Raw genomic sequence first — 15,284 nt, forward strand, 5'->3', positions numbered from 1 at the left:
CCCGGCGGTCCATGCTTTTCCGGGCGCCCCGTCCTAAACTGGGCCGGCGCCGGCGACGCCGTGGTCCTAGGTGGCGGTGGTGGCGGAGGACCCATAGACCGGGTCTCTCCGCGAGTCGGAGGGGCCTGAGGGAGCCTGCACACGCTTTCGGGGAGGTGGACTACCTCTACCGTGGGAGCAGGCCCGGTGCCCGCATCCCGCCCTCTCCTGCTCCTGAAGGCGTGCACACTTTGCCTCGCGCGCCCGTCTCTCCGCCTCATGGCGCTCAAGGTTGTCCAGTGTTCGTCCCATCGTCTCACTCAGATTTGTAGGACGTGATGTTCCTGGGGAGGACGGCTGTGAAGCCGGTGATCGCGTGCTTACCGGCGAAGACCGGGAGGCTCGGTCCCCGGCGGACTACGGTCCACTCACTGCTTTCCGCTGGTGTGGGGTGAGGCGGCGAGGTAACAACTGGTGAGCTGGCCTGTACCTCAAAGGGGGCACAGGGTGCCAACGAGATGGGGGACAACAATGTTGCCGATGCTGTGGCGTGCGCCTGAGACCCCGGTACAACCGACAGCCCGAACGATGTGAGTAGTTTATTGAGCTGCGTTCCAGCCATCTCATCTTTCAGGTCAAAACAGTTGATGATACCCTTTGACGCGTTCCTTGTCCTACGAACCTCCACAGTCGTCGCCACTGGCACGTCATTTTTCCCCTCCATATCCCGCACACAGTACACAAACGTATCCGAAGTCCTGGCCCGTTTCACCCCCTCTCCGTTCTAAAACTCAACCCCGATCCCACCGTCCTTGAGCTTATCGCATCGGAGCACCTTTCCAAACCGATCACACCCATTTCGCCCTTGAAAGGGCGAAAGGGACGACAGGGGCTTCTCAGTGCTTCGGAAAATCAAGATTCGAGGGGTAGGCGCTGGCGCACTACCACCTGTAGCCTCAGTCCGCCCCCTTTCGGGGTGCGGGCGTTTTTTTAGATTAAATTTGCCATGCATGTAAGGTTTTAGTTTTCGGCACCGAGGCTCCCCGCCCACCTCGGAGCCCAACTTGGGGACGGCCCACTCACCCAGGGGATGGTGGTGCCACCAGGGCTACCCCGGTGCTATACGGGGCGAACGACGCCTTCCACACGACCAGGTGTAACCGGGGAGACCCCTCCCCGTCCTGACGGTGGTTCAGCGTCGCTGCCCCTTGGCCCCTTAAGCCGCTGCGCGTGGCCAGGCGTCCCAAGCGGAGACCCGCAAGGAGTACACAACTGCAACGCGAGCGACAAGCTGCTGGACCCGTGTGGGGGCCCCCCACGCCCCCGGATATCTTGGCCAAAGTGAAGTGTTGGGGCGCGCCGTGACTGACCCGCACGACGCGCCCCTCAGCCACCAGGATCCGATCAACGCGGGGACGTTGGCGAAGGGGCACGGCGACCCGGATAAAACGAGGATGAGTGGTGATAGGGCCGGATGCGGGAGTGCGGGTAATGTGGAGGGAGCGTGCGGGACAAGGAGCAGGAGCTCACGTACCGGCAGGGTCGCTACGCCTTGAGAGGAACAGCTTGCGTTGTCAACCCGTTACCGGAGCTGGGACCCGAGGGGGCGCTAATCCCCTATACCGGCCGAACCTGGTGCCTCTGCGGGATACGCATAACAGACTGATACCTGTGCCCGGCTACCAGATTTTCCGGAGAGACAGACCTGATAACAAAGGGTTTGTTGGAATGGCCGTACTAGTGAGAGAGTCACTGAAGGCGACTGTGGCGGATGGACCTATCAGGTCACAGCAGGCTCCAAACTGGAGTCGCTCTGGGTCCAGATCCGTGCTGGCTCTCGAAAAGTGATGGTGTGGTTACTGTACGACACAGACGCAGGCCCGAGTCACTGCGGACCTCGGTGAGCTGGAGCAGCAACTCCAGAACATCCTCACCCGTCACAGTGGACCCGGCATCATATCCTGTGACATCAACATCAACACCTGCAGCAGCAACGAGAACACCGCGGCCAGCAGGTTCAGAGAGTTCCTCACAGCATGCTCTCTGCAGCAGCATATCAGCGGACCCACGTTCCGGTCGTCTGGCTCCACCATCGATTGTATTTGTACAAACGGTGGTGTTGAGCGCGCCGGCACGCTGCACCGTGACTATAGTCCCCACAACTGGTCACGTGCTCTAGTGCCGCTACCGGACTACCGCCCTGCGCCGTGCGCACTGACGGCCAGATGCTGGCGCAAACTGGACCTGCCGAGGACGAATCGACGTCTCCAAAATGTGGACTGGGGCCCAGTGTACGGCAGTGTCGGTCCCGGAGAGCTGTGACACTGTTTCCATGCAGTGACTCGCCCTATCGTTGATGTTTTAGCACCGACGAGACGTTTAAAAGTGCGCCATCCGACAGCACCACCGGTCACGGAAGCTACTAAAGACCTGATGGCCCGGCGGACGTGCCGCACTCCGTAATTATGACCCCGAGACGCATAAGGACCTAAACCGGCAGGTCAGGTCGGCAGTGTGTCGTGACACGAGGGAGGAGATTGACAGGCGTGCACGGGAGGATGGGCCGAGCTCGATGTGGCGCAGTGTGCAGCCTGTTGTCTCATCTAAGCCGCCAACCAGGTCCACACCTGATGCGGACGCGGACGATATGAACCGGTACTTCGCCAGCGTTGGTACCGCGACCGCCCGCCAGGTGAACTCCTCGGGGCCGGAACTGACGGTAAGCCTGCCGCGCGTGGCCACCGGCTGGTTCCAGGTATGGCCCGTTACACCGGAGCAACTGCGACGCGTCATAGCCCGCATGCGCAACAGTACATTGTGCGGCGCAGACGGATTGTGTATCCGGTTTTTTTCAAACTGTGTATTGACGCTATCTGTCCCGCGATCGCCCATATTGTGAATGCTAGCCTGACAGCCCATGTAGTTCTCGACTCGTGGAAGTCGACAATAGTACATCCTATCCAATAGACGCCAAAATCCACTGATGCTTTTAATTACAGGCCTATCTCAATTTTACCAACTATCGCAAAGGTTACCGAACGTGTAGTTTACGAGCAGCTGTTTGCATATTTCACCTCTCATCACCTGTTCTCGTCTAGTCAACATGGTTTTAGATCATATCACTCCACTGACACGGCGCTTCTCACGGTACCCGACAAAGTTTTTCAGGCCATGGACCAAAGGGAAATAATCTTGTTATGCATACTGGATCTATCCAAGTGCTGTGATGTTATCCCACATGATGGGCTCCTTAGAAAGCTTCAACTGTACAATGTTGATACACGTCGTTCTGCGAGTTACCTCCAAAACCACTTTCAGCAGGTTCTCGTCCAGAACCCAGGTGGCACTTCCTCTCTGTCCGCGGCATTGCACAACCCGATCGGAACCTACCAGGGCTCAGCGCTCGGCCTGCTGCTGTACAACATTTATGCTAGTGGTATGCCGCTGTATGCTCATCACGCATGTATTGTGCAGCACGCGGACGACACGCAGGTTTTAGTGAGTAGGAGGCCCGGTGATATTGGTACGTTGATCACATCCATGAAGCAACATCTTTCACACCTGTCCAAATGGTTTGGCAAAAATGGTTGAACATTAGCGCACAAAAAACACAGCTCATAGTCCTCAGCACGCGTCAAAATCTTCGGAGCCTGCCACCGACTAGCAGCAAATTTATGGGCGCCACTGTAGCCAGCTCTGCTTCCGTTCGAAACCTGGGTGTTGTATTTGACCAGTGCAGGACGTTCAAGGCGCACACTGATGACGTCGTGCTGCGATGCATTGGCGTTCTTATCGGCCTCAGCCACAGCCGGCACAGTCTGCCTCAGGCCCCACTCATTACTCTAGTCCAGGGTCTAGTCATCTCACTCATCCGTTACTGCATCTGTGTGTACGGAACATATAATGCTACTCAAACATTACGACTGCAGAACCTGCTGAATTTCGCAGCACGAGTCACCTCTGGGCGTCGGAAATATGATCATGTGAGCGCTTTTTTAAGGGATCTCGAAGGGATGTCTGCTGGCAACATGTTCTTATATAATACACTGACACTTCTGAAACGCATCCTGGAAAGATCCCAGCCGGATTCGCTATCTCATCACCTTATCCATAGACGCCATATTCACTATCGCACAACGATGCTGGATGATATGTTACATGCGCCGGTGATCAGATCCGAATTGGAAAGGCGGGGTTTTGTTTACTCCACCGTGACCACCTACAACGCACTACCGCAGAATATTCGCGAGCTGAGCCTTCCACAACTCAAACGCGAGTTGCGTAGTTATATCCTGCAGCGGCGGATCAATAACGGATAGCGACGCCTACTTCACATGACTTAAGCGAATGTGAGAGAGTGTGTTCTGTGTATGTGTGCCTGCGCGTGAACGTGTTTGCGCGAGCTTCCCTGACCTGCAATGTTTTATTTCCATGACACGGGCTCTGTTATAGCCACATTCTGAATGGATTGGGATTATGACGTAAAATAAATAAATAAATAAATACATAAAGGTTAGGCAGCGAGCTACTAGATGCTGATGGCCCTCCACATTGATTTAGGCTCTTTTTTATCTTATAGCCGAGGAACCGCTTTGTCCTATAGAGGTCCTTTCTGTAAACCTGCCCGGGCACTTGTGATCGCTCAGGGGCATTAATTTATGTACAATGGTCCTAGGTAATTTCCCTTTGCTAAGTGGGCCCTGTGCTCTGACCAGGGTCATAAATGTCAACCTCCTGGGACACTTTTGATCGCTCAGGGGCCCATTATGTTAGTCTTGGTGCCTAGGCCCTATAGCACCAGTTGGATTTGCATCAATTCATTTTTACGCACAATTGTCGAACATAACTTTACCTGTCGCCGGCGTTGCATGTGCTTTTTCCGTCAATATTGAATTTGTGGCGCCTTGTATACCTGGGCATCACATTTTTTACGTAAACTCGGGTCTAGGATATTTTGTTCTCCTTCATAATAGACGTGGCAAAAATTCTGGCTAGCCGTAAATAAGCTAGTAATCAAGTTCATGCTTGTTTTTCATGTCATTTAGCATCCAACTGCAGTTTTTGCCATCTTTTTCCAAAAAAACCTTAGGTTAAAAATGACAGAACGCATCGTGATCTAGAGAAAATGAATAAGCTCCATGCATGTGCATATGTAGCACGCGTAGGTCTCTAGGGATGCACACGGTAAAGTGGGTCCCCGTATACAAATATGCTAAGAATTTTGCAATTTACTGGATGCAATGTCACGATTTTTTGGACGAGGCCCCAAACTTTAAGGGGTCACACAAAGTTGCATGCCCCCCAGCCCCTTGACTAAATCCTAGATCCACCCCTGTTCTATTGAGAGACCTATATTCATCATCCTTGACCGCCTGTAGCATCATCCCGAATTTCTTCCTATCAAGGTTTCACGTGCCCTTTTGAACAATCGCTGAAAGCCTGTACGCTTAAAGTTCCTTTTTGCGGGCCTGATGGACGGATGTGTTGTGATGTTGAAGGCGTTGCGGTGGGCTCTCCTCACGGACCTTCATTCGCCAAGTTCTTTGTGAGACATGTGGAAGCCGACAAGCTTCAAAGTGACGAAAGAAGACCGGGCACATCATGTCTTTATACAGACGATATCTTTGTGAAGCCCAGGGACACTGAGCAGCTAGAACGTCTAAAAACACATGTCAAGAGCGATCTGGCTTCACCTTCACAAGAGAACTAAGTGCGGAAAATGTAACACCTTTTCTTGACGTAGCTGTTGATAAGGATAAGGAACGGCTTGGGAACTACTGCGACCGCATCGTGGCCAGGCAGGGGATTACGAACTGGTGGAGGCCTTAATCCGTTCAGCACGAGTTAAGAGCAGTGTTCCCTAACTGACATCGTGCCGTTATACACGCATCTTGGTTGCCTTCATCAGCAATGGTTACAGTCGTGATCGTGCGCTGTAAGTGGCTGTTCTACTCTGATGTCAACACGCCGGACGGCGACGAGTTGAGAACCACTTCTGGCCGGTTGACTCTGCGCTAGTTTTACAGAGCACCCACAACAGGCTCAATGACCACTTCGGAATATGTGCTAAAATAGGATCTCAAAAGAAATTGTTTCTTTACGTCATCCAACTCCAGGTTTCATTTCTGCTAGCGCTTAACACTTTACATCAGATCAGATCAGGTCATCAGATCATCAGATATGTGCAAGCGGGGACGCATCAGGTAAAGTTTTCGGCGGGGACAAAGTCCAGTTTTGGGGGATTGCAATTTGCACCAATGTGATGGCCTTAATCGGAGCCCCTTCTGCAGTCATGACCTTTTCAGGCTTATGGTATGGAGAGGAGTGGATAACGGTAAGGCAGAACTACACGCACCTAGAGGCCCACCCACCAAACGTAAGTGTGCGCAGGGCGCTTCGCCGGGGAATGTGCTGGGTGCCCGGACCAGTTCCCCCCCCCCCTCCCCCAGCCCGCGCCAGGGGGAGCTTAACCCCACTCGTGGCTGGTGCGTGTAGCCGGCGCGCATTCACGGAGTGTCGCGAGGACTCCGAATAAAGCAAAAAGGAGGAAAATTGAGTGGATGCCATTGCGCTAAAGCTGTACATCATCAACGCAAATTTAATTGCTTTTCACCATGGCTGGCTGTTCGGATTACCTATTGTATGTGTCATACAAAGCAAGAAATCTGCACTTTATTGCAACGCTGGACTGGTTCCACGCTCAAGCAAATCACGTTACCTAGATCCGCGGCTGTAGTTCTCGACCGTTTTGTGCAATGTTTTGCGAATCCAGGGTTTTAATGCCACCTGTACTGAACACAACACATTTTCTACCCAGCCGCCAACAACGAAAAGCTGGCTTGACATAACTCAACACCTTTGTCAAGTAGCGTAGCTGGGGAGCGTGCCCACCACTGCGGGACAAATTCGTGGGGGGTTACCAATGATTTTTTAGCCCCCACATCCTTTCTATTGTTCCTTTCTCCAAAATGTTGTGTAACTGGGTCCCTCGGGCCTTCTTCCATCGCGCGGATCCCGTTTCCAGGGCAGGAAGACCGCTCGACCGATCGCAAACGCCCAATGTATTACATGTTAATCTTTATCGTGCATCACGGCCGAAGCAGAGCGCGTCAACGACCCTGGATCGGCACAATATCGAAGTCGGAACGAAGCAGAGCGGGCCAACGACTCTGGATCGGCACAATATCGAAGTCGGAACGAAGCAGAGCGCGTCAACGACTCTGGATCGGCACAATATCGAAGCCAGACCGAAACAGGCAATTGGGATATTATATATGACTGATGCACTAGCACGGCTATCACATCGTATAAACCTGATCTCGATTACCTTTATGTAACCATGTTTGACGAGAAGCCCATCAAGGTTTGTTTGAAGTGTTCAATCAAATTAGGAGCATTACATGCGCAGATAGCTCGCTAAGAACACCAAGCGACTGCGAATTAGGAGAGCAACGATCATCAGCTACATAAACCTGCGTAGTCAAGTGCCGAAACAGACTATTTGAAACACTGGACACGCGCGCTCAAATTGTTGCATGTATCACAGGCAGTTCGCCAGCTCTGCGGATACCGATAGCCAGTGCACCGGCGTAGCATGTGCTAAACCTGTATAACTACAGCGGTAGGTGAGTTTCAAGCGTATGGCGACATCAACTTAACTAGCAGACCAACCCTCCACTAACACGTCGACAGTAACGCGAGCAGAGTGGCCACTACGCGCGCTGCATGACGTCATCACCTGGATCCAGTGACCGGGACCAGCGCCAGCGTAGGGCCAAGCAGGCATTGGCGGTTGGCTGGCGACTGAGCGAGCAAGTGAAGAGATGTATACAGCGATGAGGTGCTGACAGGGGTACTGAAGGGCGTTGAGCTCTGGTGGCACGAGTGGAGACAAGTGTGACGTCGCTGGCCGAACAGGTGAAGGTCGGCCAGTCCAAACACTGGTGTTGTGCGGCTGTGAGAGGGGCATGTGTGACGTCACGTCACCGTCCTGGGGTCCACTGCGGAACGGCCAGCACAAGCTGGCAGACAACGTGATATAGTGCAGACAAGCGACTCTGGCCGGCCCGATCTCGGCTCAGGGTACCGTTGACCTTCCGTAAGGTCAAGCTATTGCACGACAGCGCGGCGCTAAGCGTTCCGTCACGTCTCCTGGCGCCCGGCGCGCACGCCCCAGCTCAGCACGACCGAGCGTCACTACGAGGCCACATCCGCGGCGCCTCACTCCACATCACCAGCGGCGGGGCTCGCCCGCGCCTGACGTCCGTCTCCTGGAAGAGCCCGCCTTCCTGCAGTAGTCCACTGAGCGTCACGTCGACTTATCCTGGAAGTCTGGAGGCCGGGCGGCGGGGCTGGGGTGTAGTCTGACCGCGGCCGACAGCGCCGGATCCACTCTGTGCGCGCTGCGGTGGCTGGGCATCTGCGCCCGGCCGACCAGCCGGATGACTTCTGAGGCCGCCGTACAGGTGGCATACGTCGCGCAACGAGGCGGCAGTATGATGAGAAATAAGCGGATCTAGCCGACTTGCCGTTCCCGCCATCTAGCCAAGGTTGCGGCAAACAGCCACCGGTCGGCCCGCATGACGCCGCTGGAGCACGAGGTCGACCAAAGTGAACACCCGTGAAGCTGTGTGACGCACTAAAATAAGCATCGCAGTGTTCAGATCAACATCGGTATTCATAGAACTTTACAGCATGCTATGCTTCGACGGTCGGCTTCTCGTCAATCACGAATGACACCACGTCTAGCCTTTAAAGCAGCGACCCAACAATGATCATTCAAGAACTTTTCGCCCAAACTTTTGTGTGCGAGACTACTCGTCCAGGCCCTTTCAACCAATCATTATTGAGCAACTCTGAAACAGTGGCCAGAGTGATTTGAATGTCGAATTAACACGCTACCAACAATGACAAGCGTTGCCTAATGAGGGCGATGCTTTGGACGATCCTTTAGCAGCCTTTGTGTGATAGGTACCTTGAAACGTACAGCAGGTCTACACACGGCCACGAGGCGGACTCATTTGTGCCAAATTATCGTCATCTATGACATGTAAAACGAAGATCGATGAATGATTAGGCTGAAGTTCAAATCACAACAGTTGCTCTCGATTGGATTTGTTGGGCATGGACGTCGTCGTCTGGCTGACGAAATGTCTAAGCCACTGACCGCGGGCTGAGAAGCTGAATGAAATGGAGGGAGAGCGCCTACACCGTACCAACTCGCGTTGTCACGCACATTATTGCTCGAACGAGATCGATGTCATAACCACACAAGTCACTACATGAGTACTATACAAACATTTTAACGATCTGCAAGTTTCTATCAAGTTGGGCTTCCCACGGGTTGTCCTGGCTATCGAGGGAAGGTCGCATAAAACGATCAACATGACGTCCCAATTTTCGACTGGCCGGCAATCATGACAACTATCCTGCGGCATCCATTGCCTACTCGTGGCATTGGTTGACATTCGTTCATGCCTGTCCGCAACATCGAGCAGTGATACCACTGAAGCACGAGCGTGCACCCGCGCCGTCCATAATCATCAGGCTTGCTGGGCGGGAACGCTCCGTCCTTGCTGCCCGAATAACGAATCACTTCTCCGTGTTATAGTCGCTCTCTGACGGTCATGGTGCCGCCTTCAGACAACATTCTCTGTCGTTCGGCCGTGATCAGCTGCACGCCTACTTCAGTTGCGATCCTCCCATGTTCAGCACGCGAGACGGAAGCCAAAGATAATCGTATGCTGGAAAAAACGTAGAGCATTAGCCCCGGAGCGCGCCTTCGAATCAACATCGCATTAGGACCGCATTACCCGAGGTCAGACAACAGGCTGTAAGTGCAACGAACGCTCAGCTTCGAAGGCGGCGCGGCGATGCGCCACGTTTCTGTGTCCACCGGCACGACAAAAGTCACGTTTCTGTGTCCATCAGCACGACAAAGTCACGTTTCTGTGTCCATCAGCACGACAAAAGTCACGTTTCTGTGTCTCATCGGCACGACAAAAGTCACGTTTCTGTGTCCATCAGCACGACAAAAGTCACGTTTCTGTGTCCATCAGCACGACAAAAGTCACGTTTCTGTGTCCATCAGCACGACAAAAGTCACGTTTCTGTGTCCATCAGCACGACAAAAGTCACGTTTCTGTGTCCATCGCACGACAAAAGTCACGTTCTGTGTCCATCGCACGACAAAAGGTCACGTTTCACTGTGTCCATCAGCACACAAAAGCAGGCGCAGACTGGGCTTTAGAACGAAACCTTGATGAAGTACTTACTTAGCGGGATGGTTCAGGCTTACATGTTTTCTACTTGCAAAGGCCTCTCTCTACCGTTGACATCGACTCTATCCCGCTGGAACTAGGGAGAGTACGTGAGGTCAGAAATAAAGAACACCTGCCATCGTAACGACGGCACACTGCACAGTGTCTAATGCACCCGCTAATAATAAAGGACATTTTTTTTGGCCCCACGGCACAGTGGTCTAATGCACCGGCTTATAATAATACAGGTACATTTTTGGCACACACGGCACAGTGGTCTAATGCACCCGCTAACAATACAAGCACATTTTTGGCATATCGAGCCAACATTGAGCACAAATAACTAGCTATCGACCAATTCTAAGGTCCTGCATAACTCCAGTCTAAAATGCGATGTAGCAAAGAAAAAAACGACTCGGAAAGAAGGTAAAGGCTGTGGTTGAGGGGTGAAGCAAGACGCAAAGATTGGAATTTCAACAGCTAGCTGCACGCTTCCGCGCCACTGCGATGTGAGGGTTAGCAATGCATATGGTAATACATACACCATTTAGGGATCTGCATGGCATAAGAGTGTGGTACATAATACAATTAAAAGGAAGAGCTACGCTCAGATTTTTTCGAAACCAAGGGTACTTACCTATTCAAACAATTTGGACCTATTCGATACACCAAGGGGTAATGATAAAACAAACATGCCAAGTAATCACCGGGATATTGTTCTGGGGATACCCAACGCTTCAGGTAGTGTTCAGAGGCGCCAGTCAGTCACCTGTAACCGCGACCATCCGCCCGCTCGCAACCATGAGCTGAGACTTGTGACCCCAAATACGGTCTGAAATGTTGGGTATTCTCATAATGTATCCGAACGATTGGCTGTATGTTCCTTAAGCAGCGCACCTGGTATACTGGAAGTCGGCTTACTTCGGTATAATAGAAGTCACACACCGGAAAACCAGGAGTTCGAGTTGATTCTCTATTACAATAAAAACAATATCTGCATTCGTCATGCCGTTAGCTACACTGTTTAGAGGTCACCTCCCGAAAAGCCAAGGAAACTCCATCGAAGTGACACGATGCAGTCCGCCTGCCGCTGTGACCGTGTGCAGCTGAGCAGAGGCGCTGGACGGACCCAGTATCGACCGGCCACTTAGTCTAATGGGCCAGCGTGCCCCGGACCGCGGCCAGGGCTCCTAATTATAGCGGGCGTCGGCGGCAGAGGAGCCGGCCGGACACGCCCGCAGCCCGCTGGCAGGTCATGGAATGCTGGTTCAGGCGACAGTCACGCACTCCACGCGACCCGGGCGAGGTCGGCACCGGCGCGCAGTCGCCCGCCGCCGACGGCAGGCACCGCGCGCCGGCAGCCACGCGTGTCACCGAGCCCGGCAGCCGGGGTGCGGGCACCGGACTGGGACAGAGGTGCGGGCATCGGACTGAGACAGGGGTGCGGGCACCGGACTGAGACAGGGGTGCGGGCACCGGACTGAGACAGAGGTGCGAGCACCGGATTGAGACAGGGGTGCGGGCAGGGGTGCGGGCACCGGACTGAGACAGAGGTGCGGGCACCGGACTGGGACAGAGGTGCGGGCACCGGACTGAGACAGAGGTGCGGGCACCGGACTGCGACAGGGACACGCACAAGACTGCGACAGGGACACGCACAGGACTGCGACAAAGACACGCACAGGACTGCGACAGGGGCACGCACCGGACTGAGATAGAGACACGCACCGGACTGAGACAGGGGTGCGCACCGGACTGAGACAGTGGTACGCACCGGACTGAGACAGTGGTACGCACCGGACTGAGACAGGGGTGCGCACCGGACTGAGACAGGGGTGCGCACCGGACTGAGACAGGGGTGCGCACCGGACTGAGACAGGGGTGCGCACCGGACTGTGACAGGGGTGCGCACCGGACTGAGACAGGGGTGCGCACCGGACTGAGACAGGGGTGCGCACCGGACTGTGACAGGGGTGCGCACCGGACTGAGACAGGGGTTGTGCACCGGACTGTGACAGGGGTGCGCACCGGACTGTAGTCTGGCGCGTGGGCCAGATTGATCGGAACACAGTTGGCTGGATTACCCCGTGTACCGATGCGCCCCGTACAGACGGGACGAGTTTTGTCTGTTTTGTCTGCCGCGACCTAGTGCAGCGTTGCAGCTTCCCGTCCACCTTTGGGTTGCGCCTCCCAGATGGCCTCACTGATCATAACAATAACCAGGCTCTAATTTGGGGGGCCACTGAGCGACAATGTGTGAATTACATTGACAGCATCAACATTCAGCTCCATGCGCGACTCACGACTATCCAACTTATCTATTCAACCAGATCAATATCCAGGGTTTCCTGTGTGCGCCCCAGAGTGCCTGTCTTGTACAACAGCGGTTGGCTACCGCCAGAGTTTGGCCGGACCGGGAGTGGGCCGTGCTCAGCGAACAGTCGGTCGGCGTCCCCGCACCGACCACTGGCACGCCCCGGTCGTCAGTGCCGGGGGCCGGCCACCGCATAGCCGGCGGGCACGCACGGCCACCACCTTAGGTATGCGGCAGAATGACCTCCGCTTACCGCGCGGCTCAGTGCTCAGGGACGCCCCAAAGATCGGAGCGCGAAGGGAGCGGATTGATCCCGTGTGGGTCTTGCATTCCAATCCGACTCACTGGGATGGCTTTGGATCGGAGGGATAATGAAAAAAGGTGGGGTCAATGTGCGGCTTTGAATCGGATTTGACTTTAGATTGACACCGCCTTGTGGCCTTTGATGGCCCGACAGGAAATCATCGAACGCTCTGTTAAAACACGTCAACTTTTGGCAATCCTGTTTGCATTTCAACTCTTCTCAACACCACTATCTCAAAACCATTGCACAATTCATTGAAAAATGAATCACTCTGAGGTGAACGAACAAGTGAAATCAGTGACTAAACAGTGGTAACGCGCGGCACTGGAGCACCTGTAAAAGCCCGTCACAAACGGATCAATCAACCAATGGCAAAGAATTCAACCTGTCGTAAAAAGCATGCCAACAATTTGTGAGTTGTCAGATGCAAACAACATTATGGGTTACGAATGGCCACCTAAACTTAACGTACTCATCTGATTCTGAAAGGTAAATACTTAAACTGGATAAAATGCAGGTTGATGCTCATCTGTAACAAACTCCTGTCGAATAGGGGATTTTGGGGTAACCTGGAACTTAATGAAATCATGGAGGTGGGTAACCAAGGAAGGACCGTGATAATAGACCAGAAAATCTAGAGCGCATGGGGGATGGGTGGTAGGACGCGGGAACACGTTTTATTGGACGATGTACTTTTAGCGCTACCTTACAGATATGAGCACTTGGTTTAGAAAATCAAACGTATCATCAGAAAATCAAAACTGCGCGTACGCCTAGCTTGGAAGGACGACAATAAACTAAAAAAGTATCTGGTGAAATGGTCCATCTCGAAGCCGAAGTGTCCGGGTGACAATAGGTGTCATTTATTTACGTCTGAGTTCCAAGGGGTTTGCACGCAAAAAAGTGGGTGACGAAATTAAGTGTAAAGTGTGTGAAAAACATGCGGAAGACATAGTCAATGTCGGGGAGTCCACGCGCTCTATTTATTAGATGTAATAAACGCCTGCGAGACGCTAAGAACAAAGCAGGGAATACCACCTTTCGGTAACCGTTTTGTGGACATAACACGCTCAGGCTGAAATCCAGGGAGATGATGAACCTTTGCCCCTTTCAAAGTTCAAAGTCATCAACGGAGCACGGGACCACCCAGACAGGAAAATAAATGAATCTATTCTTATAAAAAGTCAGCGGCCAACCCTTAACATACAAGGTTCATCATGGTCGATCATGCGAACGTGATATGTGCCTTGATGTGTGGTGCGTGCTTGCTTAAAATCACTTACATGTATAATTGATGCATGATGCGTGATGCGCGATGCTTGCTTATTTAAAATCGTTTGTATGTAGGATTGCTATATGATGTGTGATGCCTGTTTATTTGAACTCGTTTGTACGTTTGAATGAGCCGTGATACGTGATGCCTGTTAACTTGAATTCGTTTGCGTGTACACACATTTTTCGTGTACTATAATTCTTAGATATGCGCTGTATCGTAGAAACGACAGGCAATTGCCCCTTGTTTAATCCCCTGAATGTTGGTGACCTGTATAACCTGTGGCTCGCTGCTAAAAAAAAACCTGAAAAATCGAGTAGGATCATTGGCAAGCAATTTTGAATTTATTTCTGCTGTTCATTTCGATAAAGGCATGTTGCCGAAATATCAACGCATCTATATTTATATTCTACTGGTTTTTATACGAGGAATGAGGCCGTTACTGCTGTCTTATCTATGTGCATAACGCTCCTCGTAAATGCGCTTAACAACTTATGAAATCGGATTGGATCAACTTTGAAGGAAGTTTATGCGTTAGGATGGTACCTGGATCTGCCCTGACCGGATGAGGCTCGGATCAGATCGGACAAAAAAAACGCATCAGCTTTGCACCACGTCATCCCCGAGACGTAGACGACCACTGCTGCCCCCACCGCCTGTTCGCGTGGCTTGTGCGTATGACGAATGTATTCGCTTAGAACAGGCGCCTCCGGCACGCGGCCTGCTCACGGGCTGTAACACTAGGTGTGGCCTATAATGCGGCTCTCGTTGGCACGGCGATGTAATGTAGCCCCCGGGTGCAGATGCGTCGCAGGGATACTCATAGCTTACGTTTTAAACCGTCCGCAGGACTCGCGGACGAATCGACACAAAACAATCCACGTAATTGCATAATCGTAGTTATGAACGTAATAGACAGGGGCCGTCCCATCCGACACTACCCATGGTGGGGTGGATCCACACCCTCGCTTCCGTCGAATTCCCCGCTGTCCGCCTCGACCACACCGCGTCGGCCCGCACGCACCTGGTGAGCCGTCAGACCCACAAAACGTACCCGGCCTCAGTCTCGGCGGCCGCCTCGTCCACACCGCGTCGGCCTGCCCGCACCTGGTGAGCCGTCAGAGCCACAAAACGTACCCGGCCTCGGTCTCGGCG

The sequence above is a fragment of the Pollicipes pollicipes genome, unplaced genomic scaffold, assembly GCF_011947565.3.
Source record: "Pollicipes pollicipes isolate AB1234 unplaced genomic scaffold, Ppol_2.1 Scaffold_5724;HRSCAF=6776_pilon_pilon_pilon, whole genome shotgun sequence".
Taxonomy (NCBI): Eukaryota; Metazoa; Arthropoda; class Thecostraca; order Pollicipedomorpha; family Pollicipedidae; genus Pollicipes; species Pollicipes pollicipes.